Source organism: Moschus berezovskii, chromosome 10 (assembly GCF_049115385.1).
Source record: "Moschus berezovskii isolate FMDL1 chromosome 10, NW_MosBer_1.0, whole genome shotgun sequence".
Taxonomy (NCBI): Eukaryota; Metazoa; Chordata; class Mammalia; order Artiodactyla; family Moschidae; genus Moschus; species Moschus berezovskii.
The window spans coordinates 103687661-103699021 of record NC_142469.1 but is presented as its reverse complement, the minus strand read 5'-3'; the positions used below and the strand labels follow the sequence as shown (position 1 = coordinate 103699021).

Here is an 11361-nt window from a genome sequence, read left to right as displayed (position 1 = left end):
TGGTGCCGCTATTTTCACTTTCTCCCCAACATCAGGCCTGACTCGACACAGGCTTCGCTAGGAAATGAGTGTGTGAGGCTTGGTGCCACTTAAAATCATTAAACTTTTCTGAAGGCAGCATCTTTCAGCCCAGGTTCTTAATGCTCTCCTCCTGTGGCCACACAAGCAGGCACTCAGAGGAATGATTTACTAAAGCTCATGACTCACGAATCGATGGGGTGTTGCTGGCACGCCAATGCCCTATTCTCCGTTGTTCGGAGATTACATCTAATTCTATAAATACCCCAGTCTTAAGCCTAACCTTTACATCACTGGTCCCCAACCTTTTTGGCACCAGGAATTGGTTTCATGGAAGACATTTTTCCAAGGACCAGTGGGGAGGGGGGAGTGGGAGGGAACAGTGGCTTCAGGATAATTCAAGCACAGTGTATTTATCGTGTGCTTTGTTCTTGCTGTTGTTCAATCACTAAGTCATGTCTGACTCTTTGAGACCCCATGAACTGCAGCATGCCAGGCTTCCCTGTCCTTCATTATTGCTCAGAGTTATCTCTCAAACTCATGTCAGTGATGCCATCCAGCCATCTCATCCTCTGTCGTCCCCTTCTCCTCCTGCCCCCAATCCCTCCCAGAATCAGGGTCTTTTCCAATGAGTCAGCTCTTTGCATTGGGTGGTCAAAGCATTGGAGTTTCAGCTTTAACATCAGTCCTTCCAATGAATATTTAGGACTAATTTCCTTTAGGAAATCCTTTAGGACTGGTTGGGTCTCCTTGCAGTCCAAGGGACTCTCAAGAGTCTTCTCCAGCACCACAGTTCAAAAGCATCAATTCTTTGGCACTCAGCCTTCTTTACAGTCCAGTGCACTTTATTTCTAATTTAATGCCACCTCTGGTCTATCAGGAGGTACCAGTCTGCTGCCCGGAAGTTGGCGATCCCTGTTTTGAATGACATGGCAGTTTTCATGCTAGTATCCCTCCAAAGCCAATGATTTTGAAAGCATTCATCCCGTGAGACTTTGGCATGAATAAGTCATGGTTTTCACGGGGTGGTTACATGCTTTCTGTTCGCCTAAGTAACAGTACTTGCTCTTTAGGCCATTTGGGCTGCAAGGAACAGAAGCCATCTCTAATCAATTCAGTATCATCAGGACGCAAGGGACCCGCAACTGGATCCTGCTGCAGAAGGTAGGTCTACGAGCTGACACACGGCTTCTCCCAGGCATTGCCTTCTCCTACCCTCCTTAGCTTGTCCCTCCCAGCTAGAATCCTCTGAGCTGGGATGTGAAGGTGTGGGTGGGGTTTCCACCAGGTTTTCTTTCTTTTTTTTTCTTTTTTGAGATGTATTTGCTGTGGATTGGTTTTAAAGTCTTTATTGAATTTGTTACAGTATTGCTTCTGTTCTGTGTTTTGGTTTTTTGGCCACAAGGCACGTGGGACCCCTGCTCCCCAAGCAGGGACTGAACCTGCACCCCCTGCATTGTCCTAACCGCTGGACGGCCAGGGACGATCTAGGTTCTGTTTCTTGATATGAGTCCTAATCAGGCTGGGTTCCCTCTATGCAGATGAATCGAACTAAACTCTTAGGATCCTATGCAGTGTAATTATTTGTCTTCCAATAAACAATTTTGCATAAAGAACACTGTATAGCTCCAGTCACACTGCTAGGAGGCCTGGAGAACCAGGCTCAGGGCCTCAGGGAACAAAGTATGCTGCAGAACAGGTTGGCCCAGGCCACTGCGGACAGAGCTCCACCGCTGGGCAGCAGACCCCATGGCTTTCCAGCCCCTTCCACCAGTCCCTGAGCCGCTTCCCGACTCCCCCAACACAATGCTGCTCCGTGAAGCTTCCCCACCACCTCGCCTCCTGGTCCTCAGGCTGGCGTGGGTGCAATTGACGAGTGCAGTAGAGGACACGGTCTTGGGGCCACTGCCTGACATTTTCAGCTTCTGTAGTGAGAACCACGTGCATGCATGCTAAGTCGCCCCAGTCGTGTCTGACTTGTGCGACCCCATGGACTCTAGCCAGCCAGGCTCCTCTGTCCATGGGATTCTCCAGGCAAGAATACTGGAGTGGGTTGCCATTTCCTCCTCCAAGGGATCTTCCCCACCCAGGGATGGAACTCACGTCTCTTCTGTCTCCTGAATTGGCAGGCAGGTTCTTTACTACTAATGCCACCTTGAAAGCCACATCAAAAAGCAGGAGTCAGACACTGGGTGGCTAGCAACACGCTATTACATCTGTTGTGTGTCTTCTACCGCATCTGCGAGGGACTCCATTTGGGGGCACACCGTAATTCAAACAACTCCAGGAAAATTGGTGCTGGTGAGAGATAACGTAGGCTTCCCAGGTGACGCTAGTCGTAAAGAACCTGCCTGCCAACGCAGGAGATGTAAGAGGTGCGGGTTCAGTCCCTGGGTCGGGAAGATCCCCTGGAGGAGGGCACAGAAACGCGCTTTAGTATTCTTGCCTGGGGAATCCGATCATGGACAGAGGAACCTGGTGGGCGACAGTCCATGGGGTCGCACAGAGTCAGACACGACTGGAGTGACTCAGCGACAGACACATGGAATGACTTCGAAGATGTTTTAAGAGATGCTTTGGTGCTAAAGGAGGTCAGCTACAAAGGCAGGGGGCTCAGTGCATGGAAGCAGGTGTGTCCTGAAATCAGGCTGCATGGCAAGATGAACACCTCTCGCCAGATTTAACCTGCAAGGGAGAAATAAGTGTGAGAGACAACTTTTTGGTGAGGGGCAGGGCAGGGAAGAGGTTGGAGGGGATTACGTTACTTTGAAAAAATTTATAGGTTTGTAATGACTGTATTTTTCCAGCTTCCAGTCAATTTGAAATCTGGGCTGTTGGCTACAGGAAACAAACAAACAAAAAGTCTACACAGGGGCCACTGTCATTATAAAATTCTGTTATTATTTGCACATATCTTGCATTTGAATGAAAAGGCTACTAATCTGCTTCTGAGTGAATTTCAGTTGTTTTTTTTTTTTACTTGAAACTATGCTTTTCTTGAAGTATGCAAGCTAGGTTCAATCAAATCATATCAAAAATATTGTATCTGGATTTTCTCGGCAATGTGTCTGAGTGATAGACAGGAGCAAGTCTTTTAAGCCCGAGCTGCACAGCTCTGCAGAGCCTGACCAAGGAACAGGGGCCCAGGGCCTGAGGATAGAAGGGCCGGAAATGGGAAATGGGGAACAAAGCTACAGTCATGAAGATTCTAACCTATAAATCTGAAGGCCAAGGAAGTATTACAGGAGCTAAATATTAATAGGAATTAAACTGCAGTCAAAAGAAGGGGCTAAAAATCAAGCTCCAGGAAGGACCAAGCAACCACAGGCTAAGCCCCAAACCAAGAGGATGTGCATGGAAACTTCTTTCTCCTCTGGGCTTCACGAGCACTCCCGGTGGCTTGACCGTGATGCCAGGTGAAACAAATACCCTACAGTGGGGTTAAAAATGTGACTTTTACTCTCTCAGTCCCTAACCTCTAGCCATCGTGGTTAACTCTACGGATAACAGGAGGCGTCCTCTGGGCTCGACAGAATTAAGCATGAATTCTTACTTACTAGTTGGCATCCTAGACATGAGCCAATTCTTAGGAAAGACTGAAAAGAAGGTTAATACAGTCTTGTGGCCATTTTCCAGTCCTGAAGTTGTAAAATCAACACAGCTGAACGTGAAAACAAGAGCTCTCATTCTTTTACATGCTACCATCTCTGGGCACTAACCTTTGATATTTCAGACTTGGCTGGAAATTAGTTAATTGTGAGGCCTACTCATATTACTTTGGAACAAGAACGTGTTTTGGAAATAATGTCTGAAAATACCTTTAGGGTAGCACATGGAATCGTCAAGTTATTAAGATGTGTTTATCGTGCATTTAATGAGCGGCAGTTTGACGTGAATCTGACCCTGTGTTATTCTCACTCAGAAAAACAGACTCCTAGGATTCAATCATGATGATGGACGGAGATGGTGGGGCTGAATGGGTATTTGGAAACTATCAGGTAAGTTAAAGGGCATGTTTAAGCTTAAGCTTTAATATACCTATGTGTCCCAGTAAAAGTTTGAATCTGGACTGTTAGAAGGAAACAGCATCTCTGGGTGCAGACAAAGATTTAATATCCATGTATGACTGGCTATCGGCCTCCCAGGAGGCTCAGTGGTAAAGACTCAGCCTGACAGTGCAGGAGACGTGGGTTCGATCCCTGGGTCAGGAAGATCCCCTGGAGGAAGAAATGACAACCCATTCTAGCATTCTTGCCTGGAAAATCCCGCGGACAGAGGAGCCTGGCGGGCTACAGCCCATGGGGTCGCCAACAGCCGGACACAACTGAGCGACTGAGCACACACACGAACTGGCCGTCACACACAAGCGTGGCCGTCGTCACATGCACGGCCAGCTCCTCTGACTCAGCATTCGACATGGGTTCCGAAGACAAATAAGGCCAGATAATGGGTAATACAGAAGTCAACTTCGCATTGCCCAGTGGAAGTGTTAGGCACGGTCACTCTTTCGACCTGATGGACTGTAGCCTGCCAGGCTCCTCTGTCCATGGGGTTGTCCAGGCAAAAATACTGGAGTGGGTTGCCATGCCCTTCTCCAGGGGATCTTCCAGACCCAGTGACTGAACCCGGGTCTCCTGCATTGAAGGCAGACCCTTTACCATCCAAGCCACCAGGGAAGCCCTCTATATTGCCAACGGGATTGTCAGAGGGAAGTGACAGGTATCCCTTCCGGACAAGGCAGAGATGGGATGTGAGCTGTTTATTACAGCACAGCCGATTGTGTCCTCACTGATACAGAAATCACATGGAAGCAGGTTCTAAGACCAAATGAAGCCTACACCGTTTAACAGGCTGTTTACTAATTATGTTGCCTTGTTCATATGTTGTGTGTTCAGTGAGAGGCTGAATTTGGGACATATAGTAGAAATTCTTGACCTGGGTGAGTAGATTTGGTTACTTCAAGGGGAAGAAAGGCAGGTTAGGGCCTTATCTTTAACAGTACCTAAAAATAAACGACTTTAAAACTTAGAAATCTTGAGTTATAAATTACATACACATATTGCTTTCAGATAGCATTTTCTGTTTAATGTTAAAATTTATAAATCATATAATGCCATTATAAAACCAAAGCAGAAACAGCTGGGGAAAATATTAACCCCATTATGACAAAACATTAATGTCCTTACTGCATGAGTGGCTTCACCAAGTATCTAAGAAAAATGTATGGTTCCAACAGATACATTGAAAAGTGCTCGGTCACTCGGTCATGTCTGACTCTTGAGGACCCACAGACTGTAGCCCGCCAGGCTCTTCTGTCCATGGAATTTTCCAGGCAAGAATATTGCAGTCGGTTGCCATTGCCAATTCCAAGGGCTTCTCCTGACCCAGGGATTGAACCCATGGCTCTTGCATCTCCAGCATTGGCAGGTATATTCTTTGCCACCTGGAAGGCACATTGCCAAGAGATAGGTACAAAAGATACACACAGCCATAAAAAGCTCACAAAAACAGTTGCAAACATCTTTGGTAAGCCATTTTTTCTCTATGGTCAAAAAAAACCCCTGAAAACAACCGATATACAATGTTGGGGAAGCCACAGCAAAATAAGCACTCCTCTTTTACAAAGCTGGTAGAAGCAAACACTGATAAAGTCTTTCTGGATGGACATTCATAACACATACTCACTCATACAGTATTCACTTTTGATCTTGTAATTCCAGTTCTAGGAATTTATATTGAAGAAACAAAAATGTACACCATGATGTGTACACAAACATTATTTACGATACTGAAAAATTGATACAAACATCTATCAGTCAGTGAATAGTAAATTACAGGACATCCATGACATGAAATACCATGGGGTCATTAAAATCCATGCATGGAATTTATATTTAACGACATAGAAAATGCTTCATGAAGTCATGTCGAGTTAAGAAGTTGTGTGTGGTACATAGGTATATTTTGTATATGTATGTGTGGTGTGCTCAGTTGTGTCCGACTCTTTGCGACCCCATGGACTGTAGTCTGCTGGGCTCCTCTGTTCGTGGGATTTTTCAGACCAGAATGCTGGAGTGGGTTGCTATTCCCTCCTCCAGGGGATCTGCTTGATCCAGGGATGGAACTGGTGTCACCTGTGTCTCCTGCGTTGGCAGGCAGATGCTTTACCACCGCGCCACCTGGGAAGCCACATGTTGCATATATGTATGTGTATGTATATACATGTGTGTGTACACATGGCATCACCTGACAGAGGGGATCTCACCCTCTACTCTATTCCCCAGCTCCCTGGACCGAATCTCTCTTTGCTCCCCTCCAAGTGGGTCACACCTTCCCAGCCTCCTTTGCTGGTTCCTTGGCATCCCCTAGCTGGCAAATGTTGGAGTGCTATAGGTCTGCCCTCAAATTCATCTTTGTTTACACCCACTTTCCAGATGATTCCATCCACTTGCATGGGTTGAAAGAGCATCTCTGCACTGATATAGTATCCAAATAGATGTCTCCACACCTGGGCTCCTATCAGACTCACACTTGTCAACATGTCCATAAGAGCACCTTCACTTGGCTATCTGACAAACTTCACATGTCCCAAACGGAACCCTTGATTTCAACGGCATCCTTAAAGAAAAATTAGACACAATGAAACCTGTGAAAGCTTGCTCTACCTGGAATCTCTTCTTTTTTGGGGAAACAGCAACCCTATTCTTCCAGCCGTTTGAGCCAAAAGATTGACATTCACTGTTAACACCACTGTTTTCCTCAACCCCCGCTTCCAAGCTTTGAGCAAAATCTCCCAGTTCTGCCTGCAGGATAATATCCATCATCAAACTACTTCTCAACGCCTCCACTGGTACCACTCCAGTCTCAGCTGCCAGCACCTCGCAGCTGGATTTATTGCAAGATCGTCTCTGCCGGGCTCCCCTTGGGTTCTTTCAACTCAACACAACAAGATCAATCCACTCCTCAAAACCCTCAGCTCTTCCCCGCTAGCCTGGAGGGAGATCCGAGCCCCACAGTGGCCTGGACCGCCAGTCAGGGCCTGGGCCTGCCCAGGCTCTCCGACCATGCCTCCCACGCTCTCGCCCGCTCAGCAAGCTGCAGCCGCTCCAGCCTCCTTGCCAGGCCTCCAACAACCACACACGGTCCTGTCCCAGGGGCTCGGTCCTGCCTGTTCCCTCACTGCAACACTCTCCGGTATCTTCCAGGCTTGCTCCAGTCTGCCCCAGTGCAGCCTTCTCAGCGAGGTTTTACCTGACTTCCTGATATCTAATAGCAACACCCCATGCCTCTGACCCTGCTTCGAGTTTCTGGGCAGGAAAAATCTCCCCCTGTCATGCTGCATGTTTACTTGCTGTCTGTTTACCATCTTCCTTCCTCCACCGGAGTGTATGCTCCATGAGGTCAGAGACACTGTATTCCCGGTGCCTGAAACAGTGACTGGAATATAAAAGGAGCAGTATAATATTCCTCACATACATTTTAAAAAGGTTTCAAGTGGTAAAAAGAACCCTTACCTTTTTTTAAAAAAAAGGTTATTACAAATCAATGTAAAACAAAAGGGTTTCTCATCCTTGCTTGAAAGTAAAAGTGAAATTACTCAGTCGTGTCCGACTCTTTGCGACCCCATGGACTGTAGCCTACCAGGCTCCTCTGTCCATGGAGTTTTCCAGGCAAGAGTACTGGAGTGGGTTGCCATTTCCTTCTCCAGGGGACCTTCCCGACCCAGGGATTGAACCCGGGTTTCCCACATTGCAGGCAGACGCTTTACCGTTTGAGCCACCAGGGAAGCCCCATCCTTGCTTAAAAACCAAGCAAAAGTTTTGCTGTTCAGTCGCTCAGTCGCGTCTGACTCTTTGCAACCCCATGGACTGCAGCCTGCGAGGCTTCCCTGTCCTTCGCTGTCTCCCGGAGTTTGCACAAACTCATGTCCATTGAGTCAGTGATGCCATCCAGCCATCTCATCCTCTGTCACCCTCTTCTCCAATCTTCAGTCTTTCCCAGCATCAGCAAGAGCAATACATCTTTCCCTTTCAAGTTAAATTTCCAACAGTGAAATGTCCCCAGGAAGTCACAGTGAACAGAACTGCGGAAAACATGTCAAAGGTTCCTGACAGAGTTAAACACATGCACCCATGAGGAATGGAGCTACTGTCTGTTGAATGTCTCAAAAGTTCAAGGAATTTGCCTTCAAAGTTTTGTTTTGGACAAAGAAGCCTCTGAGCTCACATTCTTTTCTATGGGGGATAATGATGCTTGGCAAGAAGGGAAACTCATTTAGAAGCAGAATCAATGCAGGGTTTCTTGGGGACAGAGAGACATTGGCAGCAAAAGAGAGTCTGAGCACACAGGGAGCTGCTGTGGGGAAAGGCAGGCACATACTGAGCCCACTGAGGATAAGGACATCGTCTCACTTAACCTGTTTCTTATCCTGATGGTCAACCCTCGGAACCGTCAGACCTCAGGACAGTGGCGACGCCACACAGACCCAGGCAGCAGGTGTCACTTGAGCTGATTTCTCTTTAATTTCATAAACCTATACCGTCGGAAAGATCCCCTGGAGAAGGAAATGGCAACCCACTCCAGTCTTCTTGCCTGGGAAATCCCATGGACAGAGGAGCCTGGTGGGCTACAGTCCGTGGGGTTGCAAGAGTCAGACATGACTGAGAGACTGACTATACCATCAAAAAGGCTGGAAAACACTGAAAGGTTTAAAGGCAAGTACGCTTAAGAGTCTGGGCTTTCTGTCTTCCTGAGGGTTTCTTTTTTCTCCTGCTTCGTAAAGTTTTTAATGTATTATTATACTGTTTTTCTCCTTCGGGTTTATCCTATAAGATGTTTCCCTTTCTTGTAAAACGTCAGAGTCTGGCAGGACCCCAGCGATCAGACCTGTCCCTGCTCCTAACTATACCCAGGGAGAAGTGACACCCAGGAAGGGAGTAAACTCCTTGTCTAATGACACAAATCTGACCAAGGTCAGGACTGGGCCTAGAAGCCAGGTTTACTGGTGTGACATCTCCAGTTTTTCATCCAGTCACTCAGCAGGGCTGTTGTTCAAAACACAGCAAACCAACAACAACAACAAATCCACATAGAAAACTAACTGAAAATGTATGGCTGACTCTTAATTATGATCTGAAAACTGCACTCATCCCCTTTATACATATTTATCGCTGCCTATCACATGCCAGGCAGCCTGCTGGCATGAGAAAAAATAATGAGGAAGGCAAACACAGTCCTCGTTCCAAAGAGCTTACGGTCGAGTGCAGAAGACAGACAATTAAACGTGCAATTAAAAACGCAGTCCAGCGGTGCTCCTGTAGGAACATTAAACGTGCAATTAAAAACGCAGTCCAACGGTGCTCCTGTAGGGCAAGCACGGGGCACAGCGGGAGCAAGTCAGAGCGACTGAAATAGCGTGTGCCAACGAACACAATATTGTAAATCAACTATACTTCAACAAAAACTGGGAAAAAAATCTAAATAGCACGCGTGGGGTCAACAGTTAGGTGATGGGCGGGACCCAGACTTCGGTGGTCATCAGTGAAGACAGACGTCAAACCATCATGCTGTACTCCTGAAACTTACATAACAGAAATGAGTATGTGTGAGAGAGGAAAAGAGAGGGGTGTGTGTGTGTGTGTGTGTGTGTGTGTGTGTGTGTAAGGGCAGCAGGCAAAGGAGAAACCTTACTCCAAGCAGACACTGCTTTCCTCTGTCTGCTGTGTCTCCATCCTTTCCCATCTCCTGAGCTAGGACATGGCCCGTCACCCTTGACCTCTCCGGCTCCTTCACCTCTCACCCCGATCACTCATCCCTTTCCGGCCCTCTGATGCTTAGGATCCTCAAGGCTGCCTCCCCTCCCCATTCCCAGCACGCTCTTGTCCATGTCACCCGACGCCTGGCGGAGTCTCACGGCGCTTCTGCCTGGATTCAGTCTGGCTCTCTTCATTTCTCTTCCTCTGCCGATTGACCTGCCTAAAAGGCAACACTGACCGTGTGAGTCCTCTGCTGAAAACCCGTGAAAGCCCGGGGCTCCCCATGGGCTAAGTGAAAGTCAATCAGTCGTGTCCGACTCTTTGCAAACCCATGGACTCTACAGTCCATGGAATTCTCCAGGCCAGAATACTAGAATGGGTAGCCTTTGCCTTCTCCAGGGGACTCTTCCCAACCCAGGGATCGAACCCAGGTCTCCCACATTGCAGGCAGATTCTTTCCCAGCTGAGCCACAAGGGAAGCCCCCATGGGCTAAGGGTAAAGTTCAAGTTCACCAACAGGACCCCAAACCCTCCATGAGTTGGCCCAGCCTGTGTTTCCAATGTCTTCCCTTGCCTCTGCAGTCCATGAAAAAGTGAAAGTGAAGTCTCTCAGTCGTGTCTGACTCTTTGAGACCCCATGGACTATAGCCTACCAGGCTCCTCTGTCCATGGGATTTTCCTGGCAAGAATACTGGAGTGGGTTGTCATTTTCTTCTCCAGAGGATCTTCCTGACCCAGGGATCAAACTCAGGTCTCCTGCATTGTAGTCAGATGCTTTACCGTCTGAGCCACCAGGGGAGTCACAGTCCACGGGGTCACGAAGAGTCAGACACGACTGAGCAACTGGACAGCCCTTGCCTCTGCCTCCCCGCCACTATACACGCCCACAGCTCCTGCTCCCCGGGAGTGCAGCAGGCTCTCTAAGGCATCTTGTTGTCCTGAAGGTGTCTCTGTGACTGTCACCCGCCGCACGCCCTTCCCCCTTGCTGAGGCTCCTCTCCTCTGACTCCCTTCAGGCATTCTCTCACGGGAAACCTTCCCCAATGCTCCTCCACACACCCCTTGAGTGACCGAAGCTTCTCCAAGTGCACGTGGTACCCTGAGTGTGCGCCCTCCCAGGCTAAGTGGCTTCAGTAGTGTCTGACTACCCCGCCAGGCTCCTCTGTCCATGGGATTCTCCAGGCAAGAATATTGGAGTGGGCTGCCATGCCCTCCTCCAGGGGACCTTCCCAACCCATCTCTCTTACCTCTCCTGCATTGGCAGGTGGGTTCTTTATCACTGGTGCCACCTGGGAAGACCCATGGGACCTCGGGCATGTCCTAAAAGTTACATACATACTCCATATTAAATTATAAACATTTGTCTATGGCTCTGTTCCCCTTCCCAGCAGGTGACAAGGATTGCTTCACTCATCTTTGCAAGCTTAGCACCTTCCACCGTCCTAATCCACAGCAAGAGGCCAACGCATGCTTGTTTAATGAAAGAGCAGTCATCGCAGAACTTACACTGGGTAATTCTCCACCCAGCAATTGAAAGTGGCATTATTATATGTGGAAATAAAATAACGGGGCTCTGCTTTCCCACCAA

At 48.0% G+C, this 11361-nt stretch overlaps 1 long non-coding RNA gene across 1 annotated transcript; it reads left to right on the top strand.

Moving 5' to 3' along the window:
* Nucleotides 1-1054: 1054 nt before the first annotated feature.
* Nucleotides 1055-10924, top strand: LOC148776377 (uncharacterized). The gene is made up of 3 exons (XR_016038503.1): nucleotides 1055-1182; nucleotides 3941-4016; nucleotides 10790-10924. It is a non-coding gene; the product is annotated as an uncharacterized LOC148776377 (long non-coding RNA).
* Nucleotides 10925-11361: the final 437 nt, after the last annotated feature.